General features: G+C 42.9%; 1 protein-coding gene across 9 annotated transcripts in view; it reads right to left on the bottom strand.

Moving 5' to 3' along the window:
• Positions 1–16,851, bottom strand: part of PPM1B (protein phosphatase, Mg2+/Mn2+ dependent 1B) — a 56,057-nt gene extending 39,206 nt beyond the window's left edge. For 2 of the 9 annotated variants that reach the window (XM_090135161.1, XM_090135160.1), the window contains exons 1-2: positions 16,648–16,702; positions 1,651–1,767 (exon numbers count right to left, since the gene is read on the bottom strand). The gene's annotated coding sequence lies outside the window, so the exon portion shown is untranslated. The other 7 variants (XM_090135158.1, XM_031594742.2, XM_090135163.1 and 4 more) reach the window with 5 other exon arrangements.
• Positions 16,852–20,772: the final 3,921 nt, after the last annotated feature.

The raw sequence follows: 20,772 nt of genomic DNA, 5'->3' as shown, positions 1-20,772 counted from the left end.
CCAGTTCCACAGAAGTTTACTGTTCCTACACACTGCTGGCTGCAAGACATTCCCCTGCAGAATGCGAATGGCAATGGGCACATCTTCACACCATGATGCCTAAGAACACATTAACTGCAGAGAGGGTGAAGACACCCTACATTGTCATTCTGTATATACATGCAACATGTCAAGACATCTTAAAGCAATATAACTTGAAACTTTCTAAACTCACATCTCAGTCTTATTACCTTAAAATACGTTAAGCTTAAACTGTATGTATGCTCTACTTGGTTTAGTCCAGACAATTATACTTAGTATCTATAAAAGTATATTAAAAAAATAAGCAGAGTTCACAAAGGGATACTCTTAAATATTCAAGCCTTTGCAGAATGGTGACAAAGAATTTGATGAATTTAGCAGTTTAAAAGCTAAGCAAACAAGCTTGGGGATTATGCAGGTACTTCAGTAAAAATTATTAGAAAAAAATACACAACCATAAAGGCACAACAAATTAAAAACAATAACGTGAATAGAAGTCTACTGATGATCTGAACCTTCTAGTAAGTGCTGAATTCAGCACATTAGGTGCCAGTGTCAGTAGACTCCTACAACCCCACAAGGGCTAGCACCAGGCAACCAGCTGCCTACATTGCATTTGCACTGCAACTTGCACTTTACAGTCCCTGAAACACCTCTTATGTCCTTCTGACTCCAAATGAAATTCTCCACCATCTGTTTTATGGCTGGATACTGTGCCCTTGTATTCCCCTGCTCACACAACCTGCTGTCTGCAAGGGATATAATGTGTTTCCATTTTTCAGAAGCGTTTATTCAGCTTCTCCTTTGGAAAACTGGAAATTTTCTAGTCAGTAGTGTAGCCCACCAATATACTCCCTGAGTCTGGGGGAATCAAGGGGAACTGCAAGCTGGGCTATGGATTACATCACCCAAACCAAATTAGACTCTTCACACTTCCTTTGGAAGCTGGGAATGATAGAATCATTTTATTCAATATTTTGTTAATCTGCAAATGATAGCTGAAGGCAACAGCATCACTGCTACATAATTTTAATGACTCCTACCACTTGATTAGTGCTCAAATTTGCGGAGATGACAACTGCACAGGTGCTTGAAACAGTGGCTTTATTGAAAGAAACACATCTACCACTCCTTTCAAGATGAAACCATCCTACCCTCTGATTCCCCAACTATTCCCTGATACTTTGAAATAGACTGGGCATGGTACTCCAGCTGTAACTACATTCAAGAGAAACTCCAACTAGATGAGCATGAGACTATAAAGTAAACCAAGTATAGTTACAGATGCCATTTATGAAGACATTTCATCTTGTATCATGCAAATTAGTATATCAGTTTTACAAGTTTGAACATCTATGCTACTCAAAAGATACAGTAAACATTAGTTACAAGTACCAACTTGGTTAACTGTTTTAGTGAAAAAATGCAGACGCAGCTAGATTATATGCACCTGATCACAGCACACATCCAAAGAATTATGCAGCATTTAATACTTAATAAATATTCATAATATGCTTCAGGCTAAGTATAATGCACAAGAAAGCTGACAAATGAGAAGTAGTTCCATTTCACAAGCTTTGATATTCATGCTTTTTGCCATCTGGTCATGGGCAATTTTGAAAGTCTTACCTTGAATGCAGTGCAAAAATCAAATTTCTTCCAGATCTTTGTGCTTCTGATAAAGATTCAGTTTAGAGACTCTTCCTTGTATGTTAGAGGGTGAATAAAGCAGAAGAGCCTGTAAGTCTGAAAGTAGGAAGATGGAATAATTGACCAATTTCTTTCCTAGTTCAACACATTATTCAATAAAATACATAGCTCAAGAGCTGCTTTATAGCAAGTTTTTGACTGGAATCAAGAGAACACACGAACAGCTGGAAGTGTACAAGTTAGTCAAGAAGATCGTACTTGTTTGAGTTAATGCAGCAAAAGATTACAGGAGTGCCTTTCATTTGTTAGAGACAAAAGGCATAAGGTGATATAAGCTAACCCAGTCAATGGACACTACCTGCCCAGAAGTCCAATATCATCTGAACCACCTTCAAAAATAGGTGCACACAAGCCCATTTATAAACCAGGAATACAAGCAACCACGTAATACAGAAAGCCTGCACAGGGTTATGTGCATTCATGCATGTTTAAGGGGAATAAGATAGAAAAGCCTGGCATATTGATGCAACCACTTACAAGAGTACACATAGATACTGGAATCAAAAGAAAAGAAGGACTACAGTTGGGATTCAAACTTAATCTCACATACAGAAACCATATCAAAGAAGCCTGTCACTGGCTACTAATTTTTTACAAAAGCAATATGCTATTAAGAAAGAAGCAAAGTTGCTTTTCTCACAAACTCAAGAGCCAGGCTATCACAGTTAAACCACCATGCCTACGTATACTAGTATATAACTTCAGTATCTTGGGTCCAGCTGAAGCCTTCCATTTTCAAATTATCCACATACAGCATTTAGTTGACAGTTTCTTTTTATAAGCCTGGGCAAAGAGAGAACTGAATCAATATTAGCAAAATTGTTGTTTCTTTCCTCCACAAGAAACTTCAAACAACAAACATTCTGCATATTGCTTAGCTTTACTTCAAGATTCAGAATAATGGACAAAGGCAAGTGAGAGAGAAAATATATCAGCCACTATAAAATTCCAGAACAACTTGAACAAGACTGTTTTTCATCTCCTTCTTAGGTGAAATGACATTATTTAAATGTACATTGAATGTACTTTGTCTACTCAATGCTTACCCAACAGAGATTACAAGTAACTACTGATTAATTTCAGAAACAGTGAAGACGAATAATTGATCATGCTCAAACTATTTCATTTAGCAGCACTAGAAATACATGCTTTCAAAGGAAACTGAAGTCTCAGCTAGAAGTAGTACTTAACAGAAATTTGAGTTGGAAGGGACCTAGGAGATCTTCCAGATAAATCACCTTCTCAAAGTGCAGTCAAAGTTGAGTTCAATCCTAGTTGCTTAGGGCTTGAAAATCTCTACAAGGGCAACATTATTCTCAATTTATGACCCTGTCCCATTTTCTCGCTGTGCTTCTCAGTAAAGAGATCAGCTCCAGTTTCTTGGTATCAAGCTTTGGAAAGGTTGCCACTGTTCAAGGTTACAAATGCAGCTTAGGAACATATGGAAAAAACACCAGGTAAAGGAGAACAAAGCTGCCAGTTTTCATCCCTGTCTGACCTGCATTTAGCCCAACGTTCAGCAGATGCAGCTCATTCTTAACAGACGTACAACCCAGTCAGCCCTCAGTCTGCAGCACTGCAGGAATGCTTCCCATTCTAGAAGGAGGACTTGGCACATGTCTTAGGCTTCTAGAGACCCACTCTTCTAGGCTGAATATCTCTAGAGGGGCACCCAGTCTTTGAGCTGTCTTGATGCATGCCCACCACAAACCTGTTGAAGGTACATCCCATTTCCACACTGATAACATCAAGAAGTGCAAGTCACCACATGTCACTGACAAAAACCAATCATAACTGGTATCCAGGCAGAGTATGAATGATAAACTGATACTCTTTGAACACAAAATGTCCAGTCATCCCTCCATTCAAACTACAAATAGGAATATGGTGTAGGACACCGTGTAAAGCCTTGCTACAGTCAAAGTAAGACATGTCCATTGCTGTCCCTTATTCAAAGATCTAGTCATTTCATGACAGAACGCAGCCAAACTGATCAGGCAATGATTTTTCCATGATAAATCCACTCTGGAAACTCCAGTCACTACTTTCAAGGGCATAGAAGTGGTTTGCTATAGGTTAACAAACTACTAATTTATAATGTTAACAAAATAAAGCAGTATTTAACATTTTTAGCATATGGAAGAGAAAGTTTTTTTTATAATACAAAGAAATGACGTCTGAAAAAATTGATCTCTAAGTTTAAACAATTAGTACAATTCAAATGTTCCACAGTCTAAATGTAAGAGTTCAGTGCACAGAGATCGGCACATTTCAACAAGCTGAACACAGTCACCAAGCAGTGAAGTTTCTGGCCACTTCTCAAGGTATCTGGCAACAAGACAATAACAGCAGAGGTTATAAGAAGAAAAATTTGGTATTCATAACTCCACTGAAAATTCATAATATAAATCAATGGCGGAAGAAGGGAAGAACAAGAGGAGCTGCGAAGAACAGCAAGTGGTCAAGAAAACTTAAGTATGGTTTATTACAAATATTAGGAAGAATATCTGAAATTCAGATTGCTTACATCCTTTCAGATTATTTGGATTTCTTCCATGACACATTGAAAGCAAATTCATTTCACTCTGAACTTAACCTCTGAACTTGAACAAATTCAAGAACTCCTGGAAACAAAAGCAGAAGCAGTCAGTGCCCAACAAGTAACCGCACACTGCAGTCAATACCAGGTCTGAGAGTACCCAAGTTTCACCCAAAATATTTCAGTTCCTCTGCAGTTTCCCAAACCTTTCACTGAGAGCACGGAGCAGATAATAAACTCCAGCTCCGCATTAAGCAGTGCACAATACCACTGCCACAGTGGATGAGCAGAGGCAATTCTCTTATCCCCCAGGGAAATTTGCAAACATGACATAAGACAGGGAAAAACAGCTCAACTCCCTTGGGAACTTTTTTGTGGAACCCCTCACCATGGTCTCTGCTATGTAAAGTTTTGGTTCCTGCTGTGTTCTCACGCGCTTATGGAATAAAGATATGCTCGTCAGCAAGCGCTGATATTTAATTAAACAGGAATGACCACCACGAAAGAAGTCATGTCATCAGCTGCAGCACACTATGCATTTGGGGAAAATCCAGAAGAGCATTCATAATTTAGTTATAATAGAGGTTTTAACATTAAATATTAATGGCAAGTTCTTATACTTCAGGATTACAATACAGCTGGTGACGCTGCTAACACTGTCACAGTTGACATGATTTCCAGTACTGCCTTTTCTTCACATTCTTAGTTAAAATTAAATTTCAACTCATCTTTGAAAAGAATGATACAACCTGACACTGTTTTCTATCTGGACTTCTTCACTTCAGCAGATCAGAGTGATAGCCACGTGGCAGTGGACACTACTTTGAATTGTCAAGAATGCATCAGCAGTGACACTTCAATCAAATTTACAGCTTCCACTGGTAAAACAGATTAGCAGGTATTGAACAGTATCCAAACCATTGTACTTAGGCAGTGTTCTAAGTATACCTTGAGAAACTCCTCTGAAATATCTCAAGGTGCAGCCTCGCAACAAGCTGGCTAGGCCAAATTGACAGTGCTCCTGCTTCCTTTACTCTTCTACTCCAACCTTTGCTCTAGCAGCTGCTTTCACATCCTCATGTAGCAAGCTGCTTCAACAAGCTCAACTGAAAGAAAATTAAGCCGAGTAATGGATAAGCTTCCAAAATTTTACAGCCACTGTTTTAAGCAGCTGCAAAGTAGTAATAACTGCCCACCTGACAAGAGAGCTGACATCTCTAATGCCCCACACTGCCACTAAGGTAACAAAACCTTCAGAACTACAAGAAACTCATAATAAATAAGACAGATTTGATTGAATTACATACAAGCTATTTCTCTAATCATGCTGGGTTTACTTATGTCTTGTCCATAGCATTTCAAAAGCACTACACTTGTGCAGTGCAATCAAACAAGCTTGATTGCTTTTTCCCATTTAATGAAAAAGAGGCAAGAGATAATTTCAGCCTTTTTTTCCTCTGAACACCGCAGTTCAATCCAAGTACATTCCTTTGGTCTCCAAAAGACCTTCTAAGAATTTTTGCTTCCTCAAAAGGAGATTTAAGTCCATCAGTTCCACAACACCTCACATACAAAATAAGAAGAGATTTCATCCCGTATTAAGTTTTTCTCTACCTGCAGGACTTGGGTTTATGTTTGTTTTTAAACACTATTCAAGGTGAAAAACTTCGGAAAAAAGCAGCACAGATTGAAGCTTCCAGCCCCACTCCCAATCCCTTTTCAATAAGGAATACAATGGGGAAAAAAAAAAAAAGGAGCTCAAAGAAACCACATTGACAATGATAAGGAGAGAGAATGAAAACTAAATACAAAGCAGCTCCTCAAAGCAGCAGTGCACAAGTCAGCAGTCAACTTCCACTTGCTAGTTTTTACCCACGCTGGTATTAAAGACTCACAGCACCTCCACAAAGCAAATAACTCCAGTAAGCACCAAAACTTGGTAATAAAATCTTGTCTATCTGACAGTAAAAGTCCTTCACATGATGAAAAGACAGGCGTACAACACAGCCCAGGGTTAAGGTGTTAATGAAGAATACTTCTCAATGGATAGTGCTCTGCCTACCCAAGAATCCTCTACATTAGCAGAAGTTTTCAGTAAACTTATGTTTCTTTGGAAAGCAGTTTCATTTATTTCTGCACTAAAAGTACCTATTGCTTTTTCAATACCTCTCCTGCTTGGCATAATTTCTCCCCCTTGGCAACAGCATCATGCTTTGACACTAGGGAAGGAAACGATAAACAAGTGGAATCAATCGACAGTTCTAAGGCTGGAGCAAAAACTACAGGGCAGAAGAAAGCTTGCTCAAAGGTGGCCCAAGTTCACTGACTCCTTATGTACTATAACAGCTTAGGGTGACCATTAAAAAGGAAAGTAGCAGAGAAGGACAATAGAGATTCCAATAGAGCATACTAGGACCATTACTTCAAGAAATAAGACAATCCATGACAGACCTGAGCTGTCACATCTGTTTTCTATGCAAGTCTTCTGTTTTAACCAGACTCCTGATAAACCAACAAACAAGACTGATGGAAAAGGGACAATATGTTAAGAAATATTAAGACATCTTCCACATTAGTTCCCTCTTCTCTGTGGAACTGAGAACATAACCAGGTTTCATATCTGAGCAAATCTCAATCTCTCTCAAAAAAAGTGTTATTTCAGTTCTGGAATTACTATCTCATGCCACTGCTTACACAAAACATTTGTCTGTTAACCCTGAACAGAACAATTAACATTAGTGGGGGAAGAAAAAAGTCAAGCAGTAACTGACCAGCACTCTTTCTAGATGGAGCCCTACCTTCCCCTGCATGTATACAGAAATATGGAAAAAAATTAGAGTCAAAACCAGCTGTGAATATAAAGTACTTTTGAAGGACAGTATTTTCCAGGAATAAATTAATACAGATTTTCAAAAATACAGTTTCAGAACACTTCTCCGATTACATTTTTCTAAGCATGGTAAATTCTTTTCCCTGTCATGGACAACAATAGCACAATTTTATTTCAGGAATCTTAAACAACACTGCAATTTCATTCCTTCCCCTCTGACTCCTTAAGTAAGCCTCACTTCAATGAACGTCAGAAAAAAGTCATCAGAAGACGTTTTGACAATCTCTAACCTTATCCCTTCTCCTGCAAAACTCAAGATATTCTAAGTTAACACCATTTCTTCTTTCTTTAAAAAACAAACAAGCATATATATACTGGAAGAGTGGTCAAAAACACATAGTAATAGTAAATGGTTATGGTTAACAACAACTACTATTTTGAGATCATTAAGTATTTCAGAGTTGCCCTTTTCTGGCCTACAGATGGTGAGGTTTGTTTAACTTAGAAGTCATCCTGTTGGATTCAGTTACAAACTAGATACTGGCATTCAACCCAGGAGTTGCCTGCATCACTTTTACATAGCGAAAAACAAAACTAAAAATCTAAAGCCAAACAAGACCCCACATATCAAAGCATTGATATGGTTCAGCATGAGGCATACCAAACAGAAAACAGAAGTCAAATGAATTATATTGTTTCACTATGATATAAATGTAGGGGAAAAAAAAGTCATTACTACGGCAAAGTTTTAACAACGCTTCATTTTTTCTGTCTAACACACAAGTTAAATTATTACTTCAGAAAGAAAACATTACACTATAGCTTTTACCATTCCTCAAAAACCGACGAGCTCTCAGATTTGCCTGCAGAAAAGCCATTTGACTCTATCAAATACTGTGAAATTCTCATTTCTGTACTACTTAAATTGCCTTCAGTTTCTTTACGTTGTAAGAGACATCCAAAAGAAGGGTTGGATGGAAGATGTCTCACAAAGCGAGCCAATGTTCCTATTAAAGCATCTTCATGGCAATGAATCTTTACGTCCTCTTTAACAGCAATTCAATTATGGTACACTTGTAGGGGATTTCTGAAATTAACTTCACCAAAAAACAGTATTAGTTCTAGCTATTGCTTTCACAAGAACACGTGTATTTTGGTTATATACAGGAATACTATTTGTCTAGTTTCACCCACAAACAAGTGCTATGTTTTAGACAAAGTATCCCTCTGAGTAAAATAATTAGACATTAACTCAGACCTCAAGTGTTTCCACCACCCTAAGCCATCAGTAAGGGAACCAGAAAATGGTGACAAACCCACACCAAGTATGGGATATTTTACCATCATCATCAGTAACACAAAGATGGTTTTGTTTCTTCAAAAAAATAAAAAACACATCAAAAAAACATTTTTAGAGAAAAGAAAAAATTGAAACAAAGTTCATGCCTATAATGTGAAGACAAAGAAACATAACATCACCCAAGTACAGTAGTACTCATCTGACAAGTTTCAAAGCACATTAGAGTTTCAGCAGCTTTCCAAGGTCACAAGAGCAATCACAAATCAAAGTCCCTTCTAAATACTCATCTACCACCCTCAAAATCCAAACTAGCAGTACCCTAGGCATCAATACACTGCTCATTTTAAAAAACCTCATTCACAGCCCAAAACTACTTTACTCACCAGGGGATATTACTAGTCTCCAGTTTAATAGAAATTGTTACAAAAGACTAAAATATATATCTGGGAAAATTTATATCCATCCATTTGGGGCCCCAGTTAATATGTATGTTGGGTGCCCTCAATAACTGTATCTGTCCTGTAGAGAAGAGATTTTAGAAAAGTTGCCACTGTTAGGAGCACCATTTCCTACCTCTACATAGGTAACCTGAAACATTGGAGGGAGAGAATAAAGCAATTTTTAACTCTCACGAAGAAATACAAATCATTGCTAAATATAAAAAGGCTTTAGATAAAGCAAGAGTTACCATGAAAAGATCAAATACAACCACAGAAAGCCAAGCTCTAGTTCCCTTTCCCTCAGCAGTTTGCACAAACTCACCACAATTCATAAGTTAACACAAGAGTAAATACTTCAACAAATAATCATGTTCTGTGAGTTCTGTGGTAATAAATAGCTGGATCAAGTGGAGACATTCCATCCAAACTAGTGCCTCTTGAGAACAAGTATTGCAGGAGCTCAGCTTTGTTACCCATAGCACCTTGCTGTGCAGGATACATATATTACACGTGCCCCAAACACACAAAAATTCTTTCAGAGCTGACTTGCAATATTACACTCAGAAAAAATCCAACCACAAGACACCAAGCCACAGGAAGCCAAGCTTCACAGACACTCATTTCATTCTTGATTAACTGAAGTAAAGCCACAAAAGAACTGCTTTCCAGTATTGCTGTTTTAATACTAGTAATTTTAACACTAAATCTCAGCTCTATGGACAATAATTTGGGAACAAAGATTCAGATTCCTTTCAAGATAGATAAAATGCCTTACTTAGAGAGCATCCAGGCCTGACAACAGCACTCAAGAGGCACAAGAATGGAGGATGTAGACCTACGCACTGCTCAACACCCTCCGCAGCACTCTAACACGCTTCAAGACTCAATCAGAACATCTGCATTAGCATTTTCATTTGGACCAGTAGTGCACTTTCAAGGAAATCTGAGTCATCCCATTTGCTGTGCTTTAGTTTGCACCCTCTGAGTAGTTTCCAAGCACATGATCTGGACATCTCTGACATTTACCTCGACTAAAACTCCTGAAGAACGCCTGATACCCAGCAGTATTTGGGGAGTACTCAAAACCAGACTACAACTAGTCTAAAATACAATCACACAAACTACATATATGGTATACTACATATACCAGGTCCACATAACTTACCATTTCACTCTACAGATCACCTTCAATTACAGCATACTGCTTGATGATATAAATACAAGCAATATGGCAGATATTGCCCATTCATCTAAGAGACCTTCAAGCACCCTTAACTTGTCCTGAGCCACCAACACATTAGGCCTAAGGCAGCTGCACTGAGGATTTGAGCCTTTCTTCTGCAGTAACCTTAGCACAAGTGTTTCAGCATTCATCCACTCTTGCCTCCACTCCCTTGCAGTTATGGCCATCAAAAGCTCGTGGAATACACCTAGCAAAGTTCTCCTATTAAACCTAAAAACCTCAAAATCTACACATTCCATGCATCACCTACATCTACTGTAATATACAACCTTGTAAGAAACGCTGAAAACACAATTCAATAACCCACATCAGTGGCTCCACTCGAGCTCAGGGTAGGGAACAAAGCACATGTCCATAACGCTTTATATTACTTGTCCAGCATTTTAAACAACACAATTGCCCCCCAAAAAAAGTTGCCCTGGTTTCAGAATAAGCCGATGAGTGTGCATTAATATTTGTGTATATTAAAAGATTATCATAATTGCTATTTATTACAGTTTCCCGCTTAGATCAATTATCAATTTTTTACAGATAACTTCTATCATTTAAGATGTTTCTCTCTAGTCACCAACGTTTCTTCTGCCACACAAGATTTTAAATAGAAGGTCGTGAGTTATAAACAATAGCTGGCTTTGGTAAGACAGGAGAACTGGTGAGAACAGGCCAAAGCAATGTTGTATGAACCACACACGACGATCAAAGAAATAACAATAAAACATTACCTCTTCTACTAAAGAAATAATCATCATATTTCTTTACCTACTTGATGAAATGTTACATTCTAACAACGCAGAACCACATTTGCCCTACATTCAGTAAAGGTCAACTTCCTGCACTGGGGTTACCAAAATACTGAAGGTGATATTTTGTCTTAACATACACTAATCCCCTGGAAACCACCAAGACAGACTGCTGCTTTCCTCTGTTACCTAATAGGAAGTTCGTGGTCATTAACTTGTCATTACCAAACACACCGAAGAGCCATCTCAAGCTCTCCAATAGCCTGGTCTGAAACATCCTTAAGTGAATAGGCTATTTTCCTGAGCTGAATTCTGGTTAAGTCTCCCAGGAATAGATTTCAGCACCTGGGTACATCATTCACATGAAAGAAAGCTCAGTGAAAAGATTATTTTCCATCAAAAAAGCTGAGAACCTACACCATCAGACAGTGATATAGTAACATCATAAAATCATGAGCTGAATGAATATTACTGAGAAAGTAACAGTGCATAGGGGAGCAGTAGGGGGCAATTTGTTTTTCATAATAGAACAGTACCTGGGCCTGAAAACCTACCTCAACTTGTAGAAATGGCTGCAGGATGGAGGCTTTTATCAATACCTACACTAAAAACATCCTTCTGCCTTGTCTCCCACTGTAAATTCTTCCAAGACTAACTTAAACTACACTCATTAGCAACCCTTATGTTTCGCCATACCAATAACAGCTCAAGAAATGAAGATTAGTACTAAACTGCAAGAGGTAATTTCCAGCTCACACAAAACTTCTCAGACTAGATTTCTTGGCAACAATAATTAATTCTTAAGAATTTATGTTTGGCATTAGCACATGGTACTGCTCGGGTACATTCCACAAACGCTGTAGGTCCCATACCTCTTCAACTCACAACACTTACACGCATGGTTGAAACTCCCACACTAGAAGCAATCAATCTTAGACAGATTTGCCAAATTTTAGCTTGTTTGACTCAATGCTAGTTTGACTCCCATGCTGAATATCTGCCTGAGCCTGAAAGACATTAGGCAAATAGCTAAGGAGTTTGCAAGGCTGTCTATTATAGGAAAACAATTTGGGTTGTTTTTGGAAACACAGCATCCATGCTCTTGCATCAAGGATCTGTTTTTCACTGTCCATACAAACAATTCCCTTTCTCCACACTTTTATAGTCTGATGTTAGTAGATACTTCCTTTTTTTGAATTAAGAACCTGTAATGCCTCGTCCACATATTGCAGTTAAACTCCCTGAAGATTACATGCATACTAGATAGACTGAAATCCAGAGCTAAACCACTCCTGAAGTTTCATAAAACATCTCTCACATCACACCTCAAGCAATTAAAACAGGATGAAAATGTGACAGTTCACACCCTGTACATATGGAAGCCAAATCTTGCAGATAATCAAACATAAATAACTGAAGCACAGAACTAAGGTGAAAAACATGAAAATAGCATAGGTTGCAAGAACTTCAACAGCTTTTCAAGAAAGCAGTATTGCTTCCCTCCAATTTGCTGAGAAAAATCAATATTCAGATCAAAGCACTTGGGCTGCCCAAATGCCCCAGATCTGATGGATGCATCTTTATCTTCAGAGAGGCAAAGACAAACTGGAGTGCAGCAGTGAACTCAGAGATTGTTCAACAACGTGGTAGAAAAAAGTATAGATAAAAATTAGAGCATACAAGGTGATAGAGATGGTCAACATTAGAGGAAAAAAAATAGACACAGAAATATGACGACTTGTTAATCACTCTCCACAATTCACACTCTGAGTCTAGAGCTTGGATTGTTCTGCCAAGGCCTCCTCATTGATGTGGGGAACACTGTGCTCATAAAAATCAGCAGCTAGTTATTTCCCAGTGCTGACTGAAAAAGAGCAGCTATTTACAATGTGCTAAGCCAGCAACAGACCTATGTGACATGTCTATGCATTCCTAATATAAAGATGAACCACGATGCTACCATACAGTAAATCTGAATTTTCAAATTGAAAGAGGATGAAAAGTGATCCACAAAGTGATACTCACGATTCTAATACAAGTTTCAAATACTGTTGCGTTTTTTATTTTTAAATCAAATATTAGAAGTGTATTAGTACAACAGGGGACAGAGTAAAAGAAAAAAAGCAGCGAGTTAATATTTAAGAAATATTAACTACACTCCATCACCCTCCCTGAGAATAGCAGTCCTTTACATCCAGCAGCTTATTCCACACACTGATTCCACAAGCTTTAACTTAAATCGTGATGGGTTTATATTTATGTAAGGTGTGGTCTCAAGCTTAATAAAACAAGTCAGAAGCACATACTAGCAATCACCTTTGAAACATCTACATGAACCAGCATCCAGAGGTAATTCCACACCAATGATGAGGAAACACCCTGGATAATCCATGGCAACTACAAGTGAGACTTTTCTCCACCTTCTGCCTTTTTACTTGACCACCTCACAGCTATTGCAATAAAAATAAACTAGATTCTACACATGGCTTTCATCACTTTGCCCTTCAAAAAAAAAAGTCAGACACCGACCTCCTTCCTTTCTCTTTTGCTCTTTGCAGCCAATACAAGTGTCCCCGACCTACTAACACCCAAAATTCCTCCAAGACTTCCAACCGCACCCTTTAAACATGCAAGGCCTCCAGCTGTCAGCCTCACACTGCATACAGCCCTTTCCATACAGTGTTAATTAAGAATCCCCATATATTGATGCTACGCACCATAATTAAACCACATATCCCATAACACAACCTCCTTCAAACATCTGTACAGAACACAAGATGATGTGCCGTGTAAACAATAATTCATACTACTACAAACCTACAGAACATGGGATACACAAATGCAATTTTTCTCTATTTCCACCCAAGCCAAACAACTTCCCACTGTAAATCCTCATTTCACAGATCTGAGGCCCTCAAATGTTTAGGCACTAAGCCTTCTCCAAACAACCTTAGAGCCATTACCTTTGACACAAAGTCAACGAAAGTATAAAGGTTTATGTAACGCAGAAGCACAGTCTAGCCTCAGTCCACGTGCATGGAGCTTGTCTGTATCACAGTGCTTTTAGTTAGCAGCTCATCTGCCAAGACTGTTACTAGTGTTTGTTTCAGCAAAAGTTTACACTAAGCTAATGGACAATTTACCTACGGAGACAAACAGAACAAAATAAAGCAGGAGAAAAAAAAAAAGTTTCTTGAAGAGAAACCTTGTGACCATTTGGTAGACTCCCTTAACCCTGCAATACCAACTCATCGTCATTCATTTCTTTTAGTTTCCACTGGCTGTCACAACTATATTGTGCTCCTCTGCACACTGAGGGAGGCAGGACCACCCACCACCTGCTACCTGCCCAGGACATAGCTGGAACTCCAACCCAGTTTGCTCAATGTCCCCCCGCCATTTCAGCTTTTCACATTCACAGTAATAAAAGCCTGCCTCTCTCTCCACACAGACTACAGTTCCAACTAACTCAGCAACAGGAAAATTCCAGTTTCCCTTTTGTACCAATAGCATTCCCCTGATACACACACGTGCGCAATGCCTAACATAACCTTCACTCTGTAGAAGCACAATCCCCACCAATTCACCCAAAACCCCTCTTTCCTACACAAAACCTTGCAGAAACTCTGATTTTCATTTCTACTTTTAAGTATATGGCCAAATCCCCTCAAGTCCTCAAAATCTACAGTAATCCCAAATAATTTACCCACAAGAAGAGTGCACTGATGCCCTCACAGACAGAAACATGTACTGCCTGACTCTTATCACAAATACAGGTCCCCGTGTTTCCACAGTCTCTACTAGCACACGCGTAGGCTCTTTTCCAAACAGCACCACAGTGTCCTCAACGCATAGCAACTACCACAGGATTTCCACTTTGGATTCCAGAGCTTCAACATGCAGTATCCAGGTCTTCCATGTCACTACAGGTATGACAGCAACTCACAGCTCCTGACATGTTCCCAGGACAGAGACCATGCTGCTCGCTGTCCCAGCCTGCCTCGCCACACCAGAAGCAGGGCTCACCCAGCTGCTGACAGCCAAACGTTCCGAAGCCCTCACTACATGCAACAGGCAAACCAACTTGCATGCAGTTAGGACCATGCGTGTCTACCTGTCCACATACCAGCTTGTAATACACATGAAGGTCCGACACACTGTGGCTTACCACACCAGCCCCCAAAGGAAACAGGTTCAGAACTCTGTAGGAACCTGTTGTATCTGTGCCTGGAACCCGTGCATCAGCTTACCACCCGAAGTTGCCCTCCCCCACAGTGTTCAGAGGACACACAACTTATCCCTTTACCTCTCACACCCTACACAGGACTGTCCACCTATCGCCGCTAGATTTATAAGCCTTCACATACCACTGTTCCTAAACACGTGTGGTTTCACCCACCATCTGTATCTCCCAAGTATAAACACAGCTATAAACATGCCCCTCAGCCTACCCCACACACAGCTGCCTCCAGTCCATCAGAATGACTCCCACTCTCCGCCTAGCCATAACGTGCAGCTAAGCCATACCCACATCCATACACGGCGGCCCCAAACCCCTCGACCTCCCAGCCACAACAGGAGGATTTCCAACTTCTTCCCCTTCCCCACCACCCTCGCAGCAGCGCTGCCCCTGGAGGTGTGCCGGCAGCTCCTCCGCGCAGCCCCCGCTCCTCGCGGCTCCCGGGCCCAACGCCAGCTGCCCGTTCCGACCCGAGGCCCGCACTACCGCCCCCGGGCAGACACCGGCCGCGGCCCCGCCACTCCCCCGGGCGCAGCCAATGCACGTGCGCGGGTCCGGCTCGCCCGCCCCTCCCGCCCTTTCCCCGCTCCGCTCGGCTCCCCGCGTTACCTTCGCGGGACCGGGCCTAAGAGCAGCACCCGGCCCGCGGGCCTCCGCTCGGGGCTCGCCTCCCCCGGGAGGCCGGCGGCGGCGGCGGCGCGGCCCCGAGCTCGGCACGGCGAGGCGGAGGCCGGGCCTGCGCGGTACCTCCCCGCTGCCCGAGGCAGGCGCGCAGCAGGCCCTGCCCGCCCGCCGGCCCCACGCGAGCAGGCCGCCCCCCCCGCCGCGCGCAGGGCCCTCCCGTTCCGCAACGCCCGCTCCCGAGCACCTCCGCCCCCCCTCCCTTCGCCCGCCCGGCGAAGCCACGACCCCGCGGCAGGCCACGACCCCGCTACCTGTCGGTGAAGGAGCGCCGGCGTCCCCCGGCGTTCGGGCGCCGGGCGGCCCGGCTAGGGCCCGACCCGCCTTAGGTCCGCTCGGGGGAGCCCGGCTAGGCCTCAGGCCTGGGCCGCCCTGCGCTGGCCGCCGCCGGCCGCGGTCGCCGCCCGCTCGCGCACTCCGAGCGCCGCCAGCAGCGCCGACATGTTGGGAGCCCCCGTCCCGAAGGCCGCCGCCGGGCCCGCCCTCCCCTCCGCCCACGTCACGGAGCCGCGGGAGGGGCCCGGCACCCGGCCCGCCTCCGGCCCTTCCTATTGGCTGACGCGGCCGTCGTTCAGCCCGGCCCGCCCTCCCCGGGCGGCCATTGGCCTCCCGCCCCGCTCGCGCTACCCTGCCGCGCTGCCATTGGCCGATCCGTTCGCCGCTCACCCGCCAGCCCCCGGCGAGGAGCTTTCCCTGATTGGGTACCGCGCCCCTGTTTCGTTAACGACTGGCTGCCCTTCTTGTCAATCAAGGCACCGCGCACCGAGCCTGCCTTTCTCCGCTCTTTTTCCCCCGGCCTCGCAGCCTGGGTAGGGCTGACGGAAGCGGCTGTCAGTGAGCGCCTCGCCCCTCCCCGCCGCCCTCCCCCCGCCGCCGCCGCCTTTCCCTCCCGGCGCGTTTTGCCTGCAGGCCATTGGCTCCCAGCGCCGCCAGTCGCGCGGCCTCTCCTGCCCCGGCCGCTGCCGCTCGAAATGGGCGTGACCCGGGCGGCGGGTGCCTCCTACCGATTGGCCCTCTCCGCTGCCAATCCCGCGGGGGCGGTGGGCTCCCGCGGAGCCGCAGCGCGCGGGCGCCGCTCCGCTCGGCGATTGGCCGCATCGCGGGTGGGGAGGGGAAAGGTGCGCGGCCCCCCGGGGGGCGGCGGGCAATGCCCGTATGTGCGCGCGATGACATCACCGATAGCCAATCAGGAGGCGCGGGGCCGGCCTGCCGGCTGCAGCGGGGCGGGGGCTCGCGCTCGCCCGTTGGGGCCGTTGTGCCGCGCGAGGCTGGCGGCGCGGGGTGGGGGTGGGGATGAGGTGCTGGGGTGCTGTCATGTTTGTCATCGCAGCCGAGCAGGCTTGAGATCACCCTTGGAGAGAGAACCGTCTCCCGGGCTGGGCTGTGTGGTGCTGCTGCTGGCTGCAGGGAGACGCAGGGTAGTCCTGATAAGCCAGATGTCAGAGAAGTGATGTCCGCCGCACACCTCGGCACCGAGCGCTGAGTGCCGTCAGTGCAAACGGCAGCAGTACGGCAGCACCGACCCCGCACGTCGAGCTGCTTCCTCCCCACTGCTGCGAACAGAAACCTCTGTTGTACGTGGGCCTCGGGATCAGAGGTCGAAACGCAGCTTACGTAGCATTTTTAGTTATCAGTCAGTCTCTTCACAGCCTTTGTAAGGGAGCTAGCCCTGCAAAGCCTGGAAGTTTCCATTTGGACGCGCTTAGTCTTCCATCTGAGCACACAATGGGATTGTTCTTGCAGAGTTATGTTCACAGGACAGGAGATACGGTGCAGCTTTCAGCTTTTCAGGTCGTGGACACCACCACTTGCACTAGAAAATGTTGCCTGGAGCTCTGGAGGCTGTTTGAGCCAAGGTAACGGCTGCAACAGCTGTTCAGAGCTGGAGCTGCAGCTCCGCTTTCTGCAGCTCCCATGCACCTGCTCTGCCAGGAGAAAGCGGGGAAAGGCCCCCAGTGCTGCTTCCTACAGCTCTGCCGGCCACAGAGGTGGCCGAGTGAAACCTCCACCATCCCAGCGCAGACACGAGCAAGTTTGGAAACAGCCAGAACACTGAGGCCGCGGTTTGCCCTCTGCCATAGAAGACATGTTCATAGACAAGCTAATTTGAGTGCCCAGACCTGGCTGCCAATCAAGCTAGTTAGCTTTGCAGCATCCGCAAGATCTGGGACTCGAGATACTTTCACACATCCAGCTTGAGGGGTTTTTTGCCATTCCTCACGCTTAGTTCTAGTAGTCACTTAAATACAACTTATGTATTATTAGAGGCATGTCACATCTGGCTCAAAACTGCTGTATCTTTTGGTTGGTGATTGCAAAATTCACTCAGCCTAAATAATTCTTCTTGAAGAAGATAACTGATAATGCTTCTTGAAGTAGGTTTTATTCCACGTGGTTTACTGGAAAGTTTCAGAGAGCCCATCACTCTTGAAGCTGCTGATAAATCTAGCATAGATTTCAGCAGGTACAGATCTGGGCTGTAATTTTATCGTGTTTCTGTTTACAGTCTCCACTTTGCTTCTTGGCTACCTGCCAGAGAGATACTATAGGCAGCATTAGATAATCCTGCCCGGTGTGACCAAAATATACCCCACTGATACTGACTCTTCCATCTAATTTACTGTAGCAGCCATTCTTCACACAGTGGCTGCTGAAACCAAAATGTATACAAATACTGGAGAAAAGTCTTTCAGTTGTCATTCAGAGCACCTGACCCTGCCTTTCTCCTTGCTTCTAGATTCAACGCTTCTGTTCTCATTTCACCTTCAATTCCAACTGCATATATTATTTTTAGCGCATTTAGAAAAATATAAAATGCTTCCTTAGTATATCATCTCAATACCACTTCAACCTTGACAGAGTTGACTACCCAAAACAAAAAATACTGCCTTATGTTGTTTTTAATGTAACAAATTATATCCCCTGCTGTTTCTCAAGCATGACCTGCTTATCTGTTAGAGATTAACTAAAAATCTACACCATGCACACGAGTCCTTAACCCAGTATAAACAGCACATTCCTAATCACTAGAAAAAAAAAAGTGCATATCAGGCTGGATCCTGTGAGCTAAAACAAAGCACTGTCATTGCTCAAGAGGTGTGTGTAGCAAGAGGCAAGGATCACAGCAGCAGGCAGCAAGGGCGGTGGAGTGAAGTAATAAGTAGGTGAAATAATGGCTGTACATGGCAGTGCAAAGTTAATGGCTAATCTAGGGATTTTGTGGCTGGCCTCACTTAATCTTTGTGGAAGACTACTAAAGCACAGTATTTCTTTGTGAGGATGTATGTGTACTGGATCAACAGTAGAGCATGTGTGTCCAAAATTTGTGTGCTTTCATATATATGCACTGTTTATCTGATTCTGAGCACTGATAAAGTAACTGAACTTCAGAAATGATAACTCATACATGAAAAGTACATAGATCACTCTGAAAGTAAAGCCTTCTATTTATTTCCATTGAAACTACAATTGATACAAAGAACACTATTTGATTCTCAGCTACAAAACAATTTTCAGCTCAGTCACCACCATGAGCTATGCATTTTCACTAGCAATGAACAAGAGCCTGTATGACATGCTTGTAAAAATCTGCACCAGTGGAAGCGATCCACTGTCTCTGTCACCACTGCTGAAATACACCACCCATTGCCTCACTGAATGGATGCCATTTTTTCCATGTGGAGGTATTCACTGACACACCTTTGCTTCATACACACTTCCATGTCAGACATCATGTCACGCTGCAAAAAAATGTAACAGAATTGTGAGGGGAAGTTCAACCTCTACTGCCATACCACCATCTGCCTCTGACATCATGGGCCAACATAATAAAATAGGAAGCATTTCAGAGCAGCCCTCATAGTACAAACGTACATATAGTTTGTACAGGATAAAGGTAGACTGCTAACAACTTCCACTTGATATTGCACTTAAAAGGAATGAAAGTTAGTTTTTACCAGGTAGAATTTTTAAAATTCCCAGTTCTTTGTATTTTACTTTTCTTGGCAAACAGATTTGTCCCTTTAGGAGTAGCTGTTAATGAATCTCAAGAATTAAATTTGTTTCACGGTTAAATGAATGACAAAACAACTGTAACTTGAGCTGACACCATTTTTACATTATCTCAACTTTACTTCTCTTTTTGAGCTTTAAAACTTTCATCCAGTGCAGTAACAGGCCTTCACACTGGAGCAACTCTTTCACAAGACATTTTTTATCTGCGAACCACAGATAATAAAGTAGTCTTCATGTTAAGAAATGAGTAAAGAAAGTTTGGAAAGGTTCATGTAATGTTTTGCCTGGGTTTTGCTCATCAAGAGAAAAATGGGTAGCAAAGAAAAAGGCACAGATACTGACAAAACTCAGTAATAGTATTATTATCTATTAGTAGTTTGGGGAATGTATGCTACTCATAGCTAGGTTCAGACATTCTTGTTTCTGGTAGTCAATGAATTCCTCTTCCCAACTGTCACCAAGCCTTTAAGAAGCAAAGCTTTTTTTGATGATTCAGAAATCATCAAAGGCCTGGCTGTGGGTAACAGCCCTGGAGTAGGTAATGGTAAGTTGTCTGAAGAAAGATGAAGGTGAAAAAGTAGAATGTTGTCAATTTCAGAAAGACTGCCTGGATAAATGAAGGAACTTGGCAATAAAGTCAGCTTGGGCAATGAAATCAGCAATCTGAAAGAAGCCTTAAGTATCTCTAACATTTTAAATCCATTGTGATTCTGTTCATACACAAGGCAAAGGGGTTACAGGAAGAGGCAAAAATAGAAGAGAAATGGCTGCAAAAGAGGTCCAGGTTATAAGGAGAGAGCATAAAACAAAACAGAAAAGTCTGGATCAGAAAAGATATTCAATGTCAATAGCTGCGAGAGGTGATGGGAGAATTTATCTGAGAAATTAAGTGAATTTAGAGTTTCCATGATACCTAGAAAATCAGCAAGATGTTATCCAGCTGTAACATAGTATTGTAAGAAAGAAGTGATGGTACTCTTCAGTGAGTCCAAAATGGGGATTAGAGGTAGCCTA

The sequence above is a fragment of the Phasianus colchicus genome, chromosome 2 (assembly GCF_987193195.1).
Source record: "Phasianus colchicus chromosome 2, bPhaCol1.hap1.1, whole genome shotgun sequence".
In the NCBI taxonomy this organism is placed as follows: Eukaryota; Metazoa; Chordata; class Aves; order Galliformes; family Phasianidae; genus Phasianus; species Phasianus colchicus.
The sequence above is the reverse complement of the archived record's forward strand: the minus strand, read 5'-3'. Positions and strand labels throughout refer to the sequence as shown.